Below are 5,493 nucleotides of genomic sequence, written 5' to 3' on the forward strand. Positions count from 1 at the left end.
GGGATGGAGGGATGCAGGGATGGAGGGACGCAGCGATGGAGGGATGCAGGGACACAGGGATACAGCGATGGAGGGATGCAGGGATGGAGGGATGCAGGGATGGAGGGATGCAGGGACGCAGGGATGCAGGGATGGAGGGATGCAGCGATGGAGGGATGCAGGGATGGAGGGATGCAGCGATGGAGGGATGCAGGGACACAGGGATACAGCGATGGAGGGATGCAGGGATGGAGGGTTGCAGGGATGGAGGGATGCAGGGACGCAGGGATGCAGGGACGCAGGGATGCAGGGATGGAGGGATGCAGGGACGCAGGGATGCAGGGATGGAGGGATGCAGCGATGGAGGGATGCAGGGATGGAGGGATGCAGCGATGGAGGGATGCAGGGATGGAGGGATGCAGCGATGGAGGGATGCAGGGATGCAGGGATGGAGGGATGGAGGGATGGAGGGATGTAGGGATGGAGGGATGGAGGGATGCAGGGATGCAGGGATGGAGGGGGTAGGTGAGCAGCGAGAGGCGCCTGGGTGCGGTGGCAGCTCGCTCGCCTGCTCAGCTGCCTGCGGTGGCCCTGGGTGGGTGTCCCACCGCCCCCTCCTCACGCTGAGCCCCCCCCCGCGCTCCCCCCTGGGGGGCCGGGCGGTGAGTCATGCGTGGGAGAGGGCTGTCAATCACCCGCAGGCGCTGCCGGGCTGTGGGTTTGCGGCGGCGCTGGCGGCATCACCAGCAACGGGTGGTGGAGCCGCCGAGATGGAGATGGAGATAGAGGGGAGGCCTCCGTGTCCCCATTGCCCCCCGCCACCAGCCCCCCACAAGCCTCAACCTCTCCCGCGTGGGGCTCGGGCCCCTCGTCGCCGTGCCTGGGAGAGGACCGGGGTGTCGGGGAGAGGGGAAGAGCCTCTGCTACCCCCAACTCCATGGTCCCCCTCCCTCTCTGCTGTGCCGGGCGGTCCCCCGGGGCTGCTGGTGCCCAGGGTGCTGCAGGAGGGGAGCGGGGGGGCTGACACCAAACCCCAGCAATGAGCCGGGAAACGCCATTAGTGCTCAGCTTTGTCCGGATACTCATCCATCCCCCATCCATCCATCCAGCCATCCATCCATCTATCTATCTGCTCCTCCACCCCCTATCCATTCCCACAACCCATCCTTCCCTCTCTCCATCCATCCACTCACCTATTATTCCATCCATCCATCCATCCCCTCATCCCTCCTTCCACCCATCCCTCCCTCCCTCCATCCACTCATCCATTCCTCCATCCCTCCATCCATCCATGCATCCAGCTGTCCCCTCATCTATCCCTTCCTCCATCCATCCACTCATCCACTCCTCCATCCATCCTTCCATCCGTCCATCCATCTATTCCCTCATCCATCCCTCCACCCATCCCTCCCTCCATCCCTCCACTCATCCATTCCTCCCTTCCTCCTCCCTCTGTCCTCTCACCTGTCCCTCCCTCCCTCCATCCCCTCATCTATCCCTCTGTTCCTCCATCCATCCACTCACTTATTCCTCCATCCCTCCCTCCACCCATCCCTCCCTCCCTCTCCCCCTCCACCCATCCCACCACCCACCTCTCCATCCCTCCCTCCACCCCATCCATCAATCCACCCCCCCATCAGGAACCCACCTGTCCCTCCAGTCATGCCCTTGTCCATCTGTCCTCCTTCTTCCCACCCTTTCCACGCAACCTCTCCTTGGCCCCAAACCGGCCGAGCTTCCATGAATGGCCGTTTCCGCCGGCTGCGCTCGAGCTTCCCCGCACCGACCCCGCGTCTGCCCACCCACCGCTCAACTCATCACCCACACTCGGGTCTCGCCTCTTCGGGTGACGAGAGCCCGCGGGCTTCTGCTGGGACGCCTTGGCCGGGGGTGCAGGCGGGTGAGACGTGGGCGGCACAGGCGATGAGGGGCTTTCCCTGCAGCAAGCGCAGCCGCGTGCGCGGAGCCGCAGCGTGCCGGGGTGCCAACGGGGGCAGTGCCCAGCCCGGACGGACACGGGGGCTGAGCGCAGGTACGGCACGGCACGGGCGCTTGGTGTCTGCGTGTGCGCTCGGCGTCTGCAGTGAGCGCACCTGCGGGTGCGTTCGGTGTCTGCACATGGGCTTGAGGTCCGGAACGCGTGCTGAGTGTATGCGACGCGTGCTCAGTGCATGCAACACGGTCTCAGTGCGTGCAACACGTGCTCTGTGTCTGTCACGTGCTCACTGCGACGCGTGCTCGGTGTCTGCAACGCATGGGCAGTGTCTGTAACGCGCTCGGTGCATGCAACGTGCTCAGTGCCTGCAACATGTTCTCAGTGCACACAACACGTGCTCTGTGTCTGTACCGTGCTCAGTGCAATGCACGTCGGTGCCTGCAATGCATGGGCAGTGTCTGTAGTGTGCTCAGTGCATGCAACGAGTGCTCAGTGCATGCAACGTGCTCAATGTCTGCACCATGTTCTCAGTGCATGCAAGACATGCTCTGCGTCTGTAACGTGCTCACTGCAATGTGTGCTCAGCGTCTGCAACTGCATGGGCAGTGTCTGTAACGTGCTCGTTGCATGCAACGAGTGCTCAGTGCATGCAACATGTGCTCAATGTCTGCAACACGTTCTCAGTGTGTGCAACACTTGCTCCGTGTCTGTAGTGTGCTCACTGCAATGGTGCTCGGTGTCTGCAACGCATGGGCAGTGTCTGTAACGTGCTCGGTGCATGCAACGTGTGCTCTGTGCATGCAGTGCACGCTCAGTGCATGCACAACGTGCTCGGTGTCTGCAACACATTCTCAGTGCGTGCAACACATGCTCCGTGTCTGTAGTGTGCTCACTGCAATGGTGCTCAGTGTCCGCAACGCATGGGCAGTGTCTGTAACGCGCTCGGTGCATGCAACACGTGCTCAGTGCACGCAGTGCTCGCCCAGTGCCTGCAACCCACGCCCGGTGTCCGTGACACATGCTCGATGCATGCAGCGCATCCTCAGCATCCCCATTTCTCCTCGCGCCCTCGATGTCTGCAAGGGGTGCCCCGTGCTGCGCGGGCGCTCAGCCGGCACACGCGCTCGCCCGCAGCGTGCTGGGTGGCTGCACGTGCTCGTGCACCCCTGGGTCGTGCACACCCACCCGCTTGTTATCTGTGCGTGCATGGGGCGCTTGCGCCTGCATTCAGTGCACGACCCACGCTGGGTTGCCGCAGCGCGCCCTGGGCGTCAGCGCTGCCCTGCGGGCTGCATGTGGCGGGAGAAGCAGCAGCGCAGCGCCCGGCAAGGGGAGCAGCCCCCGGCGCCGCGCCTCGGGGCTGCCCCTGTCCTGCTCGTGCGCCGGGGCCGCGCTGCAGCCCGGCTGACGATGCCGCATGGCGAAGATGCTCCCAGCCCCGAGCCGCCTCCGTGGCCGGTGCCGCGGCTGGCGCCAACACCGCCGCCTGCGCTTTCCAGAGCATCCTGGACCCCACCGAGCGTGAGGTTTGGGGGTTCCCTTCATCTCCATCCCCGTTGCTCGGGGAGCGGATGGACGGGGAGCTGGACCGGCCGAGGGGAGCCGGGAGCCGCCGGGATGCAGCGGCCATGCTGGGGACACCCCCTCTTTCCTGGCGCCCCCCGCCCCGGGGAAGGCCCGGCGGGAGCGGGGCGCTTTGCAGCAGGAACCCCGGGGCTGCAGCGAGCCGCCGCGTGCTCGGCCGCGGCCCTGCGAGGGGAGGAAGCGGAGAGCATGTCGCTCCAGAGCGGGATGGATGGAGCCGCCCTCCACCTCCCCTCTCTCTATATATAGAGCCGCGGGGGCGAGCGCCATGTGATACCCGGCACCCGCAAGTGATTAATTGCCGAGTCATTTGCAAACAACTTAATAAATTCCCCGCACCGCCGGTGTTTTAGCACGTGAGGGTGATTTCTAGCCCCTCCGCAGCCGCCGGCTGCGACCCAGGGCGCGGGAGGCCCCCGGCACGCGGCACAGCCCGCGGCATCCCCGCGGCCCTCGCCCGTGCCCCGGCGGTGGCAGGAGCGGCGGCGGCTTTGTGTGCCAAAGAGACGGGTTAGGGAAATGCCAGGCAAAAGGCACGGCCGAGGCGGCGCGGAACAGGTGCCAGCAGCTTGCGTGCCACCGAGGACGATGCTTAAGGGGGGCTCGGAGCCCGCTCCCGGCTTTCCTCTGCCCTCGGCTGGCTCATCCCTTCGGAGAAGGGGAAACTGAGGCACAGGGCGCCCCTGGGCCCCGTGGCGTGCGGAGCAGAGAAAATGCACCGCTACGGGCTCTTGTTCTACCCCAGTGCGTGCTTTGCGGAGCGATGTCCCCTGCTCGCCCGGGGCTGTGCCGTGGCTCGTGGCTCGGCGCCCTGTGCCAGCCCGAGCCCTCCTCAGACAGCCCCAACCGCCTCCCGCCGGCCCCGGGGTTGGGCGAGGGGTGGGAACGCGGGGGGCGCACCCCGGGGCATGGCAAGCGTGTGCTGCCCTTCCTGGGGTGCTCCGTGCCCTGGGGGTGCTGCCTACTCTGGGTGCTGCCGTTCCTTGGCGCTGCCGTTCCCGGGTGCTGCCATTTATAGGGTGCTGCCATTTATAGGGTGCTGCGTGCCCCGGGTTCTGCCATTCCTGGGGTGCTGCCATTCCTGGGGTGCTGCCTTGCTCTGGGTGCTGCCATCCTTGGGTGCTGCCATTCCTGGGGTGCTCCATGCCCCGGGTTCTGCCATTCCTGGGGCGTTGCCATTCCTGGGTGCTGCTGTTCCTGGGGTGCTGCCTTGCTCTAGGTGTTGCAATTCTTGGGGTGCTGCCATTCCTGGGGTGCTCCATGCCCTGGGTGCTGCCATTCTTGGGTGCTGCCATTTATAGGGTGCTGCGTGCCCCGGGTTCTGCCATTTCTGGGTGCTGCCATTCCTGGGGTGCTGCCTTGCTCTGGGTGTTGCAATTCTTGGGGTGCTGCCATTCCTGGGGTGCTCTGTGCCCTGGGTGCTGCCATTCTTGGGTGCTGCCATTTATAGGGTGCTGCGTGCCCCAGGTTCTGCCATTCCTGGGGTGTTGCCATTCCTGGGGTGCTCGGTGCCCTGGGTGCTGCCATTCATGGGTGCTGCTGTTCCTGGGGTGCTGCCATTCCTGGGGTGCTGCGTGTCCTGGGTGCTGCCATTCATGGGGCGTTGCCATTCCTGGGGTGCTGCCATCCTTGGGTGCTGCCGTTCCTGGGGTGCTGCCTTGCTCTGGGTGTTGCAGTTCTTGGGGCGCTGCCATTCCTGGGGTGCTCCATGCCCTGGGTGCTGCCGTTCCTGGGTGCTGCCATTCCTGGGGTGCTGCCTTGCTCTGGGTGTTGCAATTCTTGGGGTGCTGCCATTCCTGGGGTGCTCGGTGCCCTGGGTGCTGCCATTCTTGGGTGCTGCCATTTATAGGGTGCTGCGTGCCCCGGGTTCTGCCATTCCTGGGGTGCTCCATGCCCCGGGTGCTGCCGTTCCTGGGTGCTGCCGTTCCTGGGGTGCTGCCTTGCTCTGGGTGTTGCAATTCTTGGGGTGCTGCCATTCCTGGGGTGCTCGGTGC

The sequence above is a fragment of the Vanellus vanellus genome, assembly GCF_965231255.1.
Source record: "Vanellus vanellus genome assembly, contig: HAP1_SCAFFOLD_670, whole genome shotgun sequence".
In the NCBI taxonomy this organism is placed as follows: domain Eukaryota; kingdom Metazoa; phylum Chordata; class Aves; order Charadriiformes; family Charadriidae; genus Vanellus; species Vanellus vanellus.